Below are 18,754 nucleotides of genomic sequence, written 5' to 3'. Positions count from 1 at the left end.
ATGAAAACATCTGTTCACCCAAAAATGTGTACACAAATGTTCATAGCAGCATTATTCATAATAGCCCAAAAGCAGAAACAACCCAAAGGCCCATTAAATGATGAATGGCTAAATAAAATGTTTACAGACCCACAATAGAATATTATTTCACAATTAAAAGGAATGAATAACTGATACATGCTACAACATGAACATACCTTGAAAATATTATGCTAAATAAAAGAAACCAGTCACAAAGACCACATAATGTATGATTCCATTTATGCGAAATGCCCATAATAGACAAGTCTATAGAGACAAAGTTGATTAGTGGTTCTCTAGGACTAGAGGTGGGGGTGAAAAAACAAGAAGCGACTGCTAATGAATATGGGATTTCTTTCTGGGGTTATGAAAATATTCTGGAATTAGATAGTGATGATGTTTACACAACGCTGTGAACACACTAAAAACAAATGAACTGTACTTTATAAATGAGTGAATCATATGGTATGTGAATTATACCCCAACAATGCTATTTAAAAAAATAATAGGGGGCTGGCCCCTTGGCCTACTGGTTAAGTCCTAAATGGTCTGCTTTGGTGGCCCAGGTTTGCAGGTTCCGATCCCAGGTGTGGACCTACACCATTCATCAAGCCATGTTGTGGCAGTGACCCACATACAAAATAGAGAAAGACTGGCACAGATGTTAGCTCAGGGCTAATCGTCCTCAAGCAAAAAAAAAAAAGGGGGAAGATTGGCAACAAATGTTAGCTCAGAGTGAATCATCTTCACCAAAAAAAATATAAAAAATAAATAATAGGTAGGAGATTATGACAGCCATTTAAAAACTAAAAAGATGGAGATCCATATAAACTTTTGATGGCTATTTGTGGTGAGATTCTGTTTTAATTTACACAAGCAATAGCATGTTGTGGCCTGCCTGATTTTAAAAGTCTAGTCCTGCTGGGAAGAATTTCTTAGGTGACTATTATGTGGTTTGTAGATGCTTCACCCAATTGCCGATGCCTCCCATAAAGCTGTCATACAAATTTCAAATACAGATCACTAGATCAGATATTGAAGACTGGGACGGATTACCCAAAAAGGACCATAGCTTTATTTTCAGTTGCCATTGTGTTTCCACGAGCTTCTTTTCCTGTTGTTGTTTCCTCTTGACGTCTGAATTTTCCTGTTGCATTATTTTCTTGTGTCTTATTTTCACTATGGGTTTGTTCTTTTTATCCCTCATAGCAACCATGACCCAAAAGTTCAATTTGACAGCAATTAAAATAATACCTTTAGAGTGAATGCCAAATTCTCCACAAAAACGTGTCATAACACTACAGCAGCCATGAATTTCCCTTGCCTGGCCAGACACGGTGTTTGAAAATATGCTAAGACCGATATCTAAGAGTATACTGCCCATGTTTTCTTCTAGAAGTTTAATGGTTTCGGGTCTTACACTCAAGTCTTTAACCCATTTTGAGTTAATTTTTTTGTACAATATAAGATAATGGTCTGCTTTCATTCATTTGCACGTGGCAGTCCAGTTTTCCCAACACCATTTATTGAAGAGACTTTCCTTTCTCCATCGTATGCTCGTGGCTCCCTTGTGGAAAACTAGCTGTCCGTACATGTGTGGGTTTATTTTTGGACTCCAGATTCTGTTCCTTTGATCCGTGTGTCTGTTTTTGTGCCAGTACCATGCTGTTTTGAACACTGTAGCTTTTAGTACAGTTTGAAATCAGAGAGTGTGATACCTCCAGCTTCGTTCTTTTTTCTCAGGATTCCTTTGGCTTTTGGCCCTATCACAAAACGGCCAACAAGCGGTGACCGCGGATGAGTCAGTTCTCAGGGTTTCTATTTCCTCATCTCTCCAATGGGGGTGGTCATACTTGCTCTGCCAACATTACAAGGTTTGTCAGCATAAGCCAGAGATAAGGAACGTGAACAACATAAAGTGATAAAGAAATAAAAAAACAGCAGCAGTGGTTGCTAACATTTAGATACAAGAGAAGGAAAAGATACCGACGTGAAACAGCCAACTCAGGCTCTGAGGCGTTCCGTTTCTATTGGTTCCCTTCCCTGGCCCCAACCACCTTCAGCTTCCTTTAGGGACACCCTCCGTTCTGCATGGAGAAAGCCCCTCCCAGTAAAGTGAGTCTTCCTCTTTGTAGCACCGGCAGCTTGGAACCTGCTGGAAGCGTGTTGTGAAAATGAGCAGAAACCTGCTAGAAGCTAAAATTCAGCTTCCGCACGATCAGCCCCGGGCCAGGGTGTGCAGCGCCTCCCCGCGAGGCAGCGGGGGCTGACTGGCAGATATTGCCTGAACGCTCATTAATCAAAAGAGGCTTTCGCCCCGGACGCCCCTGGGTCTTGGGCAGAAAGAGACTCGGCTGCGGAGGTGTCAGGGCTGGGAGCCTCGAGGCCCTCCCCGCTCTCAGCAAGCGGCCGCGGCGTTAAATCTGACGCTCCCACCCGGGTAGAGAAGGGATCGATGATGTCCTGGATGCGGGTTTCCAGGGAAGATGCTCCTCGCGGTCCCGCGCCTGCTCGGGAAGACGACTGAGCGCGGAGCCCGAGCGCTGTGCACGCCGCCCCGGAGCCGCGCCGCGCGCGTCTGCACCGCCGAGCCGCCTCCCAGCCCTTTTTACCCAATTTGCCTTCCTGCCGCAGTCCGGGCCCAAATTAGCTCTCTTCATTTGTGAGTGAGCACCCACAAGTTCCCCGGGCACGATCCTTCCATCTGTTCCCCGGGGGGAGTCCAGTTTTTCAACGATTAACCTCCCAGCCACGGGGCGGAGGGAAGGTGGCGGGATGAAGGGAGTGGGGCGGGGAGAGGCATTTTGCTTGTTCAAGGTCACCGAAATTAGCTGCCAACGCTAAAAAGGTGTGCTTCCTTCGGTTTTTGGCAAACAAATGCAGTGGGATGCCTGCTTGGCCGACCGCTGCCCCGGCCCGGAGCCCCGGGCTCACTTGGCAGCCTGCTGCTGAGTTTCAGACCGCAGTCCTGCTTAGCGTCCGCGGGGCTTCGCCCCTTGCCAAAGTCTGCAGATGGATGGATGCTGGGCGCAGGCTTTCCCTGGGCAGGTTCACGTTGGCTTAGGCCAAAGCCCCAAACCTTCCACCTTGCGCCTCCTGTTTGTCTGCCCGCCACGCACCCCCCGCCTCCACCACCAAAGGACGTGCCCCTTTGGTAGTGTCGGGGCTCCAGCCGGAGCGAGGGGGAGGGCGCCTCCCTCTCCCCTCCTCCTCATCCCCGCCGCGGCTCGGGGTTTTACTGCAGCAGCCGGAGGTGACAGCGACGCCTTAGCCTCCTCCGTAGCTCTCAGAGCCCCGGCTTTCCCTGCATCCGGAAAGCGCCCCCTCCTGAGAGGCTGGTCCCCGAAGAAGTGGAAACGAGCTGCAGAAAACCCAATTTAAAAATGTAGAAGTCGCTGGGCTGCATTCCTCCGAGGACGAGCCTGATCGCCCAGGACTGAGAGTGGCAGCGTGTGGGAAGTTGGGACCGTAGAGCAAGGGGGGAGGGGACTGGTGCAGCCGGCATTCTCTTCTGCAAGGAGTCGCTGGGAGCAGTGCGGTTGGACGCAAGTTTGCGTGGGAGTGTTTTCCTTTTGTCAATAATTAATCACCGGAATCAGTCTGGCAGAATTGGAGTTTTAGCAGTAGTGCAGAGGGCGGGGCCGAACACCTAACTCCAGGAGGCACCCAGGCGCCCAGCGCAGTGGGAAGCTCGCAGCCGCTGGGGAGGAGCCAAGCGTCGGTGCTCACCTAAGACGCAAGATGTACCCAGCCGAGAGGTAAGCATCTTCCGAAATATCTGCTTGAACCGTAAAGTACCTTCGGTAGGATAGAATTCCTGTCTTTATAAGGGAAAAAATTAATACCTACCTTTAATACAATTTATCAGTTTATTATTTAACTGCATTAACATTTTAAGAATTGAATGGGTTTTTCCATTTGCCTTTAACTATGTTAGAAACTAAGATGTTTCACTCAACAGAAGCCAAACTTTACTTTTGAAACTTTCCCAGACTAAAGAAGAGACAACTACTTTGTTAATTGCTTTAGTTACTTGTCATTGTGTAATAATTTGGGGTAATAGCTATTGAGGGAAGTATCATTGGGGTGCTTGGCTTCATTCTTAAATATTCACCTTTATCTGGTTTCATGCTCTTATACAATACTTTTTGCCCATAAGCTCCTTCAGGCAATAATACACACAAGTCGACTGCCCAAAGAGTGAAGACTTTCCAGCAAGGAATACATTTTTACATTTTCCCTTGATTATTAAGCAGAACGTATTTTCTCAAAGATGCTTAAGTGATCATTTATAAGTAACTAGACTTCTAAACCCAATGATAAAGGTACAGTTACCTTTGCTGTGGGGGTGGGGATGTGGGGGGATGGCTAGAGAAGGGTTTTAGATATGAGCAGAGATTCTAGAGCTGTTTCAATTAAGGTGACATTCAACTTGTTGGCAATTAACATATGAGGCCAGCCCATGATCAAATAATTAATTTGAAGAATTGTTAAAAGTAAATCTTAGCCCCAAAACTACGAATAAATGTATCAGGGAAGTTGGGAAAGTAGTTTTTCTAAAAGACTTTGTCGCACAGTAGTTCTTTTGAACTAAACAAAACTTGAGAAATATCTGGTCATTTTTGCTTGTGAGCTTATTAGATTAATGCATCAAAACTTAATGAGGTTTTAATGTCTTGATTTTCACATCTGAATTATTCCCGTGCCTTTTAAAATAGGCATCATATGACTTTCAATGGCTGTGCAAGTTCTCTTGACTTTCAATAGATTACTAGAGCAACAACAAGCTCTCATATGAAATACACTGTCACCCCCATTATTCAAATATTTCTGTACAACTATTTGCTTAGGAACAATAAATTAAGGATGGTCTGACTGGATATGAAGTTGAAAGTCAACTGGTAGTCAACTTCAATTGGTTTTCTTTATCCACTGTTTGTAAATTTCTGAATACTTTTGTAAAAACTGTCCTTTGTAATTCTATATCTACTATGTTGGCACAAACTATTTTACCACCAAGTATACAAAATGCAAAATCTTCATTAACAATTATCCAAATGGACTCAGCTTCCTGAATGGTGGTATGAGGAGCTCTGTGAACCCACTCCTTAGCAAAACGACAATAGCTGGTGAAAATTACGGATAAACAACTATTTAGTCTCTGGAAATTGTCCTGAGGAAATACAACAATAGAGAAAAGTTTATTTAAGACAGTTTACTAAATTTCAGTAAGAACAGCAATAGTTTGTAGAATTTGAGCCACAACTCCCATTCCCATCCCCTCCAGCTGGGTGTGATGGTACTCCACTCCAGGTGGGTGCAGCCAAGGACACTGAGCTCCATCTCAACCTAGATCCCTGTCTAGGGCTGTGTTGTATCCCTGGGAAAGCAGGCCACCAGCATCTCATCCACCCCAGCTTTGTGTTGCAGAAGCTCTCTTCTAGGCAAAAGAAGATGAGAAGTCTTCCTCCAACCATCCCCCATTCTTAAGGCAAAAGAAGAACTCAACAATGGAAAGACAGATAACCCATTTAAAAGTGGGGAAGGGATTTGAATTGACATTTCTCCAAAGAAGATGTACAAATGGCCAATCAACACATGAAGAGGTGCTTACACAGTCTTTAGTCATTATGAAGATCAAAACCACAAGGTACCACTTCACACCAACCAAAATGGCTATGATCAAAAAGACAGATAATAACAATTGTTGGAGAGGAGGTGGAGAAATTGGTACCATCAAATATTGCTGGCGGGAATGTAAAATGGTGAGTTGCTGTGGAAGATAGTTTGGTAGTTCCTCAAAAAGTTGAACATAGAGTGACCATATAACCCAGCCATTCCACTCCTAGGAGTGTATCCAAGAGAATTGAAAACATATGTCCCTGTAAGTACTTGCACAGAAATGTTCACAGCAGCATAACTCATACTAGCCAAAAAGTGAAACAACCCTAGTGTTCGCTGACTGATGAATGGATAGATAAAACGTGATATGGAATGGAATGATGGAATACTATTTAGCAATAAAAAGGAATGAAGTACTGATACGTGCTACAAGATGAATGAACATTGAAAAGATTATGCTAAGTGAAAGAAGACCACATAGTGTATGATTCCATTTATATAACATATCCACAGTAGGCAAACTTATAGAGACAGAAAGTAGATTAGTGGTTGCATATGGCTGGAGTAGGAGGTTGGAATTGGGGAGGAATGGACAATGACTTCTAAAAGGTACAAGGTGTCTTTTTGGGGTGATGAAAATGGTCTAAAATTGACTGGTGATGGTTGCATAACTGTGAGTATACTAAAAACCATTGGATTGTGTACTTTGGGTGAATTGTATGGCGTGTGAATTATATCTCAATAAAACTGTTTTCTATATATTATCCAACGTACTAAAAGAACAGATGGGTTTAGAACTTGGAGTTCATGAATCCCCAGGTACCACCAAACCAATAGTTTACAAGCGGGTTTTTCCCAAAGGCCACATTGAAATACATGAAATAATTAACAGTGGCACAGGTGTTACACAGCTATGTGATTTGCATATGTTTACAGACCTGCCCAGTCTTTCCTCTGTTTAGAAATAAGTCAAAAGTCATTAAAGCAGTTCTGTAGAGAATTCACTTGCAATGCCTTATCTTTTTGGACTCACCAACTCTTATTAATCCAAGCCCAGTGAGGCCAGTTGTTCCTCCTGCTTCTAGATAAGTCAACTTCTTTATCAGTTCTTTAGGCCAGTAGTTGAGAGGCCACAATGGTGAGAGGGGGAGTTACCTGAATCTCAGCCAGAAGCATACTTGTCTGCCACTCAGGTTAGCCAGGTTTTGCCTACCTTAGATTGGCCCTGGGAGAACTGGGGCAGCCACTGTAGTTCTCAGAGCGCGCTGACATGTCATTGCTGAGGAGTATCTCCTGTGATGACGACATCTCAAATACAGGAGAAGCTCCCAGATAATAAACTCTTCTATTAATCTTTTATGGTTTGAGTTCCCATAAATTGCCGAATCCTGTACTAAGAACCGTGGAATTGGATAATAATGCTTTGTTCAGAAATAGGAATATGAAATTGGTGAGTCTCCAAGTCTCATGGGGGTGTAAGCAGCACCTGAACTTGCTGCCAGGAGCAGTTATGGTACACTCAACCAAACCATGCCCTCAGCTTTAGGGATCAGTAAGTCAGCCAGCATCAGAAACCCCGAGATTTCCCATTCTCACCAGCACAGGCTTATCTTTCCATGTATATGTTTAAAAGAGGATACCATGCTGATGGAAATGGTTCCATATGGTTTTTGACCATCAAAGCTTTTGTAGAGGTCTTTTTATCATATTTTGTCGATTAGAAGATTTCTATAAAATAATTTTAAATGTACAACCAGCTGTCTGTAAATTAAATACATGTAGAAAAAACTTGATCATAGTTATTATTTATTAATATTGCTTTGATCAGGATCAATAATTCATTTATTCAACAGATATTTATCATGCATCTACCTTGTAACAGGACAATTATAGGCTCTGGATGAGTAATAAACAAAACGGACAAAAATTCCTGCCTTTGAGAAGCTTAAATTCTAGACAGGACATCAGACATCAAACAAAAAAATAATAATAATGGGTGAATTATTGTATATAGTGTTGTATGTTTTATGTTGTATATTGTGTAGTGTATGAGAAGGAGGTGAGGGCTCTGGAGAAAAATTAAGCAGGCAAAGGAATGAGGTACAATTTTGAACTGTGGCATCAAGCTAGGAAGTAGAATTATGTAATTAGGTAATGTAAAGATCACGTACAAACCTGGTCGCCGTGACTCTGGGCTGGGCCAGAAGGATGACCAGCTCCAAGTTCACTTCTCTTCCCCTTTGCTTAGCTTCCCAACAGCATTATTTTGCTACCTTGATTTGCTGCCTGTTCGCTAAGAAAAGTATTATATTAGTCCCAACACACTCCAAGCAGGCACAAGGAAGGCGTAACCTACTATCTGCTCTGAAGAACGACAGCCTCGACAGAACCCTGCCTTGTGAGGACGGCAGTTCTGTTGAGGGAAATCATTCGCCCCGGCGTTCAGTTTTCTTTTGGCCTTTCTCTCTCTCACTTTGGCCTGGATTCTTGAGTCTGCCAGAGGATTGTGTGGTAAATAACTAAGAACCGTGTCCCCAAAGTTAACACATTTTGAAGAGTGAGAGGGTGGGGGAGGGGTTGAGGGGAAGAAAAATTTCCAGGCCATTCTGGAAAGGTGAGAGAGAACAGATCTTTCAAACTGCAGCAGGGGGCATGGAACCCCACAGATCAACTGGAAAAAAGAGGGAGAAAGCAACCTGCGCATCTCCACTTTCCCAGACTGTCCCAGAATCTCTGCTCAGGGCACCTGGCTTAAAAGACACCTGAGGACACATTGTTCTAGTAAAATATAATGGGTGTGGCAGCTTTCCTGCAATAGAGCTTTTAGAAAATGGCTTAAAAGGGAGCAGCAACTTGATTTTTTTAAGTCGAAAGGGAACATTTTGTTTCAGGCTTAGAGGAGAAGCATTTAAGAATGGTCAGAGTCACGTTAGAAATAAGTCAGAAGACTTGCTGTTACAATGGAGTTATTATGGAGCATTAGAATTCTCGTTCATTTATGTGACAGATTTTAGCCAAGCAGCCACTATATGCCAGGTGCTGGGGGAACCACACAGAAGGGGACCTGGCTGCAGAGACCTTTCTTTGTAGAGGTTACATTATATGCCTTTTGCTACAAAATAGTTGAAGCGCACAGTGATGAAGACAAGAACTTTTGACCTGCCTGTCCTAACACCCCCTCCAGACTGGGCTAAGGCCGCCTTCTGTGCCCCAGAGTGCCTTACAGCACGTCTCACACGTGTGGGGATGCTTGCGTAACTGTCCCTTCTCCTCTCTAGAAAGTGGCCTGCAGAGAGTGACGGCATCAGTCTTACTTATAATTTACATCCCGAGTACATGCTTGCTGAATATTTGATTGCATGGATGGTTGGATGGATGGATGACTCGTCAGGTCATGATCAGAGCTCTTGGCACTGAGAGGCCGTCTGGCAGAGTGGTTAAGAGCGCATGCTCTACATTAGCTGTGAGGCTTTGGCTCAATTTTTGAATTTCCCAGTGCCTCAGTTTCCTCATTTGTAAACTGGGTCTAGAAATAGCGCCTCCATCATAGTGTTGTTAAGTGAACTGCATAAAGTGATACACATAAAGTGGTCAGCAAAGTTCTGGGACATAAGTTGCTCAATAAATATCTGCTATTATTACTAATATAGAATGGGCAGTTTCCTGGGTGACAGTTCACTACTCAAACATTGCGTCCTTGCCCTTTCAGCTTCATCATAAGATCTCAGGATGTCAGTTAGGAATTCCAAGCTAAAGTTTTCACTTTGCTCTCAAGATCTTTGAAAAGATTGAAAAGAGAATTTGGAGGGCCAGCCCGGTGGTGTAGTGGTTAAGTTCGTGCACTCCACTTCAGCGGCCCAGGGTTCACAGGTTCAGAACCCAGGCACAGACCTACAAGCTGCTCATCAAGCCATGCTATGGCAGTGTGCCACAGATAAAATAGACAAAGATTGGCACAGATGCTCGCTCAGGAACAATCTTCCTCACCAAAATTTAAAAGAGAATTTGGAAATGAATGTAAGTAAGATATTCAACAAGAAAATTAAAAGGACTAGAAAAAGAAAGAAGGAAAAAGCTCAAGATGGCATATCCAAAGCAGCTTTTCAGGGGCAATGATACCTCGACTGCCCTCACACCCACAGCCCCCCACAGACGGCCAAAGTACAGTTCATCTCTGTTCTGGAACATACTTGTGCCTCATAGAATGTCGTGGCCAGTAAGCATCAAGAAGTGTTCCCTGATGCAGAAGAGAAAGAAAAGTGAAAAAGAATTTATTCAAAGTGGAGTCTTACCTAAACCTTTTTACCTTTGTTTCTTTTGAAAACTGAAGAATGCTCTTTTTGTGTAGGACCTTTAGCCAGAATTATCACAGCGCCTCCTCATATGCGGTCATCCATCACCTTCTCAGTGAGATGAAATGCCAGCCTGTGAGCAACTGTGGACACCTAGCTTTAACGCCTCCCTCCACTTCCATCAGAGAATCCGCTTGTCGCCTTCCCCAGCCATGAGGGAATCTCATGTTTTGTTATCTTCTTCTAAGAATAGTAAACTCCTTCTCCTTTATTAACTCGTCCACTGAAGAGTATTTTTAAAGTAAAATTAGCTTAGAGTCACTTTATTGGTAGGAAAAATTAGGCATAGAAAGAATGTGTCACTGACCCCAATACTTCAGTTACCAACGCTTTTTATTCCTGAAGGCTGCAGATACTTCATCTACTCCACAAGGGAGAGCTCAGTCCTTAAATTTTTAATAGGATGTTTTATTGCTCAAAACTTTAAACAAAGAAAAAAAAATCAATCAGGTTGGCCTACTTCTGGTTTTGATGGACAGGAAAATCAGGTTATAATTTAGGACAAAAATGTTGTTCTACAGGTTTCCTCCATTTAGGAGGAAACAAACACGGATGCAAACAAAAAACAGGTGATATGGTACCCTGTGGACTGTGGGTGAATTCTTTCTCCCAGACTCATGAAATCACCATCTTACCCACTTATACTTACAGCATACGTCTCTGAAAGGTTCAAAGTAGTCACCTGAAAGGAATCTCTTAGAAGGAGAGGAAATAAAATGCATGTAGAAAATAAGAGGAACAAATAATAGTTGTGATAAAAGTTACCATCTTTGAGCCCTTACTAAGACCAGGCACCTTCAAGCATCCTTTACCAATGTTGTGTTGTGTAATCTTCACGACGACGCAGAAATAATGATTCGTCTCTGTGTTAGTGAAGACATAACTGATGCCCACAGACATTAAACAACATCCTGAATATCACACAATAGCAAACCCCAGTTTGCCAGTTTTGAAATCCATGCTCGTTTATTAGGGCAAAAAAAAAGTTTAATGAAGCAAATCATTCTCCAGTGGAATATTGAATTCTTTTGTAGAAATAGGGATGTTCAATTTGATGAATCATAGTAATCTCTTCTTAAAACCTTCCTCCTGATTGATAACAACCCTCAGAAGGTGCTGTCCAGCCTCTTGAGCAGTCTCCGTAATGAAATTCTCCCTACTTCAACCAGGCAACCCCTTCCCCTTTAGAGAGCTCTTATTGTTTAAAATTTGTCCTGAGATTCACCTCTGAGAACAATAAAACAATTCTAAACCTTCCCCTACATGACAACCTGTAACACCATTTAAAACCTTTTAGATCTTTTAAGACCTCCGTGACACATTCTTCCCACCAAATCCTCTCACAATGTTTCCCACTGGGAGCCTTCCAGACTTTCTCCATCTAGCTTCCTATGGATGTGCTCGACTTTCTGGAGTGACTGTTTTCAACAGCTAGGAGAATGATGCTAATCAAAGTCCAGAACCGTAGCCCCCTTTTCTCATCTGTGGCACAGTACTTCTGTAAATAAATAAGAATATTGGTGCTGTGGTCTGAATGTGTCCCCCTAAAATGCATTTGTTGAGTCCTAACCCCTAAAGGTGATGGTATGCGGGGGTGCCTTTGGGAGATTCTTAGGTCATGAGGATGGAGCCCTCGTGAATGGGATTAGTGTTCCTATAAAAGAGGCTCCAGAGAGCCCCCTCGCTCCTTCCACCATATGAGGACACAGTGAGAAGATGCCAGCTGTGAACCAGGAAGAGGGCCTTCACCAGAACACAACCATGCTGGCACCTTGGTCTTGGACTTCTCAGCCTCCACAACTGTGAGAAGTAAATTTCTGTTGTTTATAAGCCACCCAGTCTGTGGTGTTTTGTTATGACAGCCCAAATGGACTAAGACAATTGGATCACTTATTTGTTTATTTGCCAACCATTTCACAACACTACTGACTCATAATGAACTTGAAGGCAAGTAAAATTCCTTAGTCTTTTTTTTTTTTTTAAAGATGGCCACCTGGGCTAACATCTGTTGCCAATCTTTTTTTCCCCTCCTCCTTCTTCTCCTCCCCAAACCCCCAGTACATAGCTGGATACTCTAGCTGTACGTCCTCTAGTTCTATGCGTGACGCCACCTCAGCGTGGCTTGACGAGGGTGCTATGTGCACACCCAGCATCCAAACCGGTGAGTGCTGGGCCACCGAAGCAGAGCGCGCGAACTTCACCACTCGGCCGCGGGGCCAGCCCCTTCTTAATCTTTTTTACTTAAACTGATCATAGGCCACATTTTCCCCATCTTACCCTTGGACAATTGACTTTTGTAACTGAAGAACAAGACTTTATATTTCCCCTAAAGTTTTATCCTCAGTTTTCTTGGAATTCTGTAATCTGCTAAGACTTAATTCAGACGGACAAAAATGCTACAGTGGTCAGGACGAAAGGCAGAGGCCTGGGCTAACCACTAAGCACCCACTGACGATCTCTATGATGCTTCACCGATTACAAAACGCTTTCACAAACATTATTTCATTTAATTCTTACAACCGCCCTCTGAATAAGGTGCTATCATCATTATATATGTGAGTCAAAGATTCAGAAAGACTATCTAACTTGCCTGATGTGACAGAGCTAATAATTGACAAAAAACGACAATAGAGAAAACAAGACTTGGGGCTTCTGACTGTATTTCCAGTGCTTGTTCAAAGACAGATTTTTAAATACAGTGATTAAGCTAATCTCTTTCTCCTTCTTTTTTAATCCCCCATGGATATCAACAGAGACTAATTAAAATCAAGAAACATTTTCAACAAATAAAATCTCACTCAGGAGCCCAGTATACAAAGCAGATTAAAAGCAGGCAGCTCTGATAGAAGCAAGGTGGAGGGCTCTTAGCCTCTGTCCTTTCGTCCCACCTGGGGCCTCCCCTCAACCTGCGGTAAATGGTGATGAGGTACCTGATAGTCTCCAGAGTGCTTTGGGAAGTCATTAACCAATGGCATGTCCTCAAACTATAACCTCTAAAAATAATTTTTAAAATAAGGCTAGCTTGTCATGCTGTGTTTTTATAATACATTCTAGAATTTTGTGGGAGATCATCCATTTAAGAGGGTTAATAATCTTTTAGATGGAACAGAATTGTTTTAAAGTTTGAAGGCATCTTTGGGTTTATTTAATTGAAATCTTTATTTCACAGATGAAGAAACAGCCACCTAGAAAGGAGAAGTAGCCCGCATAGGATCATTCTGCAGAGGAGCAAGGACCAGAAACCAGACCTGGACCCTCCTAGGCAGGTAACTTCTGATTATATCGTGGAGTCTTGCTTTTAGAAATGTGACCCTTTTGATTACAACATGACTTCTTTAACAAGATGAAGCTGCTGGTTCTCGCTTAAGCAACCAACAAACATTTATTATATACTTGATATTATAATGGGGTTTAAGATGATACAAAGGAGTAAAATGTAGCAATTCACTTAAGTAATAAGGCCTTGAAACAGGGTTCTTAGCTTACAGACACTATAGCCTCCTTTAAAGTGTATGCAGAAAAATGTTTATGCAGAATTTGCAAACATTTCAAGGGGTTCGTCGATGCCCACAGCCCCACCACGTTCCTGGTTGAGAACCTCTGGCCACCCAGTGCACGTGCCAATGTCAGGCTGCACAGCACCAGCTGCTATCTTATTTATGGGTCTGCTGCTTAAAGGCTGCTTCTGTTTCGGCGCCCTTCATATTTTATTTAAATAGAGCAGCATCTTATCCCGGAAGACTTCATACAAGAGAGGAGTAAATATTTTAATAAGTGTTTAATTAACCAGATGGGACAAATTAAGAGAGAAATATGATAAAATGAAAACATTTTCTTGCAAAAAATGTTAACAATGAAAGTGAGGATGGTCAGTGTTCATCGTAGAACATTCATTTTCTTTGTATTTCTTTTATTTTCAAGAAAGCAAGAAAGGAAGGGGAGGGAAGAGGAGAGGAGGGGGAGGGGAGGAGAGGGTGAAAAACCTAGACGACCACTGGCTACCCGCCCACTTTCATTAAATCTACAGTAAATGGAAAAAAGAGTGGGAGGTGTGGACAAAAATAAATAGATTTATCTTCTGAATGATAGTTTCTTAATCCTTCCCTCTCCCTACAATGTTTTAAGAGACTTATGGTTCTGAAACAGTTGGCAACAATTTCTGCATTTCCAAACAGTTTGGGAACCTCCCATATTACGTTAAAGTTACTGATAACCAGGCTTGATTTGACTAACTCAGAAGATCCTTACTGAACACTTAGCATTGTAGAGAGCTGTTCGAGGAGGTGGTACGGAGTGGCAGAAACACCAGGTCAGAGGGAGAGAATCCTAGGACTGATCCCAGCGCTGTTTCCTCCTTGGCTTCTGACAAGAAGCAAGGCACAAAAACTTAATGAGCCTCAGTTTCCTCATCTTTGAAATCAAGTAACATATTTTTTAATCTCCTTTATGACAGCCACACCAGAACTGTATAAACATTCTGAAGGACAGTCTCTCTCTAAAAGTGGCTTCTAGTGCTGAGGCGGCATCCCACATGCCACAACTAGAAGGAGCCACAACTAAAAAAAATATACAGCTATGTACCGGGGGGTTTTGGGGAGAAAAAGGAAAAAATAAAATCTTTAAAAAAAAAAAGTGGCATCTAATTTAATAACTGATAAAGTTCACGTTGTCTGCCTTAAAAATGATCTCATTCTCTTTCATTCTTTTCTTTTCTTTTATTTTTTATTTATATGCTTGGTAGTCATAGCCTTAGCAATGGTGTAGTAATCTGTTAGTATAGTGTGTAGTAATTATAACAGTTAGCATTCATTTAGCCCTTCCTGTGTATTATTCTAAATACTTTACACTTTTTAATCTTCCCAGTAATTGTCTGAATGAAGTTCTATTATCATTCTTGTTTTCCAGTTGAGGAAATTGAGTCAGAGTGGTTGAGTGACGTAGCCAGGATCAAACCTAGACAGGATCCAGAGCCAGAGCTCGTCACTACTCACCATGCCGCCTCTCAGCAGGATTCTCACCCAGCTCCCTATGTGGTCACCACGGTTGGGTCTCAGTTTCTTCATCTTTAAAATAGGAATCATTTAAGTTAAGCATCTGGCCAGTCCCTGCCACAGTGGTACTTAATAAATGCTGTTTCTGTTCCCTGAAGAGAATTCCATATTTTAAGATTTAAGATTCCACATTTTAAGTGTTTTCAAGGAAGACATCTGAATTTGTTTCCTAGGGCTGCTGTACCAAAGTACCACAACATTGGTGGCTTAAAACAAGCGAAATTTACTCAGATAGTTCGAGAGGCGAGAAGTCTGAAATCAAGGTGTCAGCAGGGCTGCACTCCCTCCAAGGCTCTAGTGGAAATTTCTCCCTTGCCTCTCCCAGCTTCTGGTGGTTCCAGGTGTTCCTTGGCTTATGGCTACACAAGTCCAATTTCTGCCTCTGTCTTCGCATGGACTTCTCTGTGTCTCTCTTCTGAAGACACTTGTCATTGGATTTAGGACTGACCTGGGTAATCCAGGATGATCTCTTGCCAAGATCTGTAACTTAATTACTTCTACAAAGACCCTTTCCCAAATAAGGGCACATTCACAGATTCTAGGATGTGGACATATCTTTTTGGGGGTCCACCATTCAACCTACCACAATATCTTAATCCAAATATCTTTATGTCTTGGGAGATTTCCTCTAGTATTCTTGACAAACAAGCCCACGTTTATTCAAAGAGGGTAGAAGAACATTTCATCTCACCCAGTCTAGGACTATAGTTAAATTGGTTACAAAATCTGTTGGTTGAAAATATTTTTCTTAATATGCTCAGTTGCCGTTAGCCTTCTCCACATTTATGTAAAAATCAAAAAGCTCTTATGAAACAAACAATTGTTACCCATTTAAAAGAACAAGCTTGGAGCTCCGCATTTCTCTACTTTTCATTTTCCGCTAGAAGAATGCAGGCAGCCGTGCACTTCAGAGCAGGTGAAAGAGAATGAGGCCAACAGTGACATCTCCATGCTGTTTTTCCCAGGAGAATGAGAAATCCACTTGGTAGATTGTCAGTGAGACTTTTTTCTTTTAGTAAATCATTTAAGTAACTCACTTCTAAATACAAAATTGCAAAATCTAATTAGAGTAATTTAATTGCCTAAAGGCAACAACGTGTTTTGACATAACTCTATAAACTCCTGCCTTTCCTTTCCCACTTCCTCCTCCTCCCCCTACTTCCCACCCCGGGAAACTAGCTGACCTGGAATGCTAACCAGCCCGGTAGGGAGATGTCCCTTGATCTGGGGGTTAGCAGAGAGAACACCTCAACAATGCTACGTCTGTCTCCACGAGCCTTGGAGTTAACCCAACTCTCCACGCGTTTTCCCAAAAGCAGCCATCGCTGAGACACAGAAGCGGCTCAGTTGAGGGCAATGAAAAAGCAACAGGCTATATTACTGTTGTCACAAAAATCACACCTATGAAAGTTCAGTGTTGCTGGTCACCAAAACAAGAAAAACACCAACCTCGTTATCAGAAGTTTTCCAGACAGTGTAATAAGAAGGAAAGAATGAGCCAGAAGAATGAGAAGGAGGAGGAGGGACAGAAAAATAAAGAAAACAAACAAACAAAAAGTTTTGTGGGCAAATCTATTCGATGTTATAAAAAAAAATTGCAAAGAAAACTGGTATTAGAAGATACCACTGGGGGGCTGGCCCCGTGGCCGAGTGGTTAAGTTCGCGCGCTCCGCTGCAGGCGGCCCAGTGTTTCGTTAGTTCGAATCCTGGGCGCGGACATGGCACTGCTCATCAGACCACGCTGAGGCAGCGTCCCACATGCCACAACTAGAAGAACCCACAACGAAGAATACACAACTATGTACCGGGGGCTTTGGGGAGAAAAAGGAAAAAATAAAATCTTAAAAAAAATCTTTATAAAAAAAAAAAAAAAAAAAGATACCACTGGAAGAGTCTTGGTTGACCAGCTGCCTGTGCAACCAGATTTCCTTTGGCAGAACTCGGGAAGAAAGCTCAGCAGGGACGCTTTTGACAAATCAGGATGGCAGTAACTCACCTGCCTCGCCTTCAAATTGTTCCCCGGGAAAAAAGTCTTCTGTTTCTGAAGACGCATCAAATATAACGATGACAGGGATGAAATAAAGGCCCAAGTTTTCATGGTCAGGCTTCTAGCTCCTAAGAAAACTGAGTCCTTAGAAACAAGCAGTAAGCAAGTAGTTCCTTTACCAAATTGTGGGTTCGATGGCCAAGAGCTGGGCAAGGAAAGAGAAAGGCAGAGGTGTGATGATGTCACAGAGTACCGTTGCCAGGAAAAGGATTTGTAATGACAGTAGAAAAGGCGTTTCAGCCACTTTGCCACTCTTACTCCTTTTTAAGTGCTCTGGGTATTGGGATCTTATGAACGTCTTATTTCACATCCTCGTCAAACACAGCTAAGCATATCGTAGAATTTATAACTCCCACAAGTACTGCAGGAGATTAAGCTACTAGGATTTCACTGATGCCAAGATGAGCCTAAACATGTCAGCCCTCCTCTCAGAAGGTTCTTTGTAGTTTAGCAGTTCCCAGTTTTCCTCTTAGATCCTGAAAGCCAGGAAGAAGGGAACCCCGATTAGGACATCACAATTTTTATCTGAAGACTTTTGGGATTATCTGTTTACCCAGCTTTGGATGGTACACCTATGTGATTTTGCTAGACTAGTAAGGTCCCACTACAAATTGAGAATCTCGATGACTTTTTAAAAATATTTTTTGCATGCCATTTTAAAGTGTATTTTTAAATTTCAGCGCTTCATAATTTTTAGAGTTATTCATTGACATTTACAATTTTTTAATTGCAGTAAAATATACGTAACATAAAAAGTTCACCTTCTTAACCATTTTTGAATGTACAGTTAAGTAGTATTAAGCATATTCACATTGCTGTACAAACAGTCTCCAGAATGTTTTCATCTTGCGAAAGTGAAATGCTGTACCCATTGAACAACAGCTCCCAGTTTCCCCTTCCTCCTGCCCCTGTCACCACCATTCTGCTTTGCTTCTGAATTTGGCTACTCTAGATATCTCACATAAGTGGACTCATACAGTATTTGTCTTTTTGTTACTGACTTATTTCCCTTAGCATAATGTCCTTAAGGTTCATCCATGTTGTCAGGATTTCCTTATTTTTAAGGATGAATTATATTCCATTGCATGTATATACCACATTTTGTTTATACGTTCATCTGCCAGTGGACATTGGGGTTGCTTCCCCCTTTTGGCTCTTGTGAATAACGCTGCTTTAACATGCGTGTACATTTAATGACTTTTAAAAAAATGATTTTTAATGATGTTAAGGACATTGTTAGTGTTGCAGCTCTGTTTACTTTTTCCTTCTAGAAACAACTTGGCAGTCCTTGGGAATAATATCTTCAGAAGGAAAAAGCTACCCAGAAGCTATACTCTCCTTTTTCATTCTTCACAGGATAACAATTTCTTTTTTTTTTTAAATAAAATAGTAAACAATAAGCTCATCCTAAGAAGTGACATTATAGTTAAAAACCTGGCCCAGAAGCCCTACTCTCCACTCCAATATTGGCAGAAATAAACAGGGGTACTTGCCCTGTTTCTCTATGAGTAAATGAAAGGACACCGGGAACAAGACAAGGTGTATTATCCCCCGTTACAAATTTCTCTTCCTATTCATAGCATCTCCTCAACATTCATGTACTTGCTGCTCTTTTTTAGTTTCAAAATATATATCTTCTTTCTGATAGCCACGCAACATTG

The 18,754-nt window shown here is 42.1% G+C and overlaps 1 protein-coding gene across 3 annotated transcripts in view; it reads left to right on the top strand.

The window, feature by feature from the left end:
* Positions 1-2,146: 2,146 nt before the first annotated feature.
* Positions 2,147-18,754, top strand: part of SPTSSB (serine palmitoyltransferase small subunit B) — a 28,949-nt gene continuing 12,341 nt past the window's right edge. The window contains exons 1-3 of one of the 3 annotated variants that reach the window (XR_011529060.1): positions 2,147-3,779; positions 13,165-13,261; positions 14,901-15,141. The gene's annotated coding sequence lies outside the window, so the exon portion shown is untranslated. Of the gene's footprint in view, positions 3,780-13,164; positions 13,262-14,900; positions 15,142-18,754 lie in introns of those variants that run through there. The other 2 variants (XM_008533950.2, XM_008533947.2) reach the window with 2 other exon arrangements.

This window comes from Equus przewalskii, chromosome 18, assembly GCF_037783145.1.
Source record: "Equus przewalskii isolate Varuska chromosome 18, EquPr2, whole genome shotgun sequence".
Taxonomy (NCBI): Eukaryota; Metazoa; Chordata; class Mammalia; order Perissodactyla; family Equidae; genus Equus; species Equus przewalskii.
The sequence above is the reverse complement of the archived record's forward strand: the minus strand, read 5'-3'. Positions and strand labels throughout refer to the sequence as shown.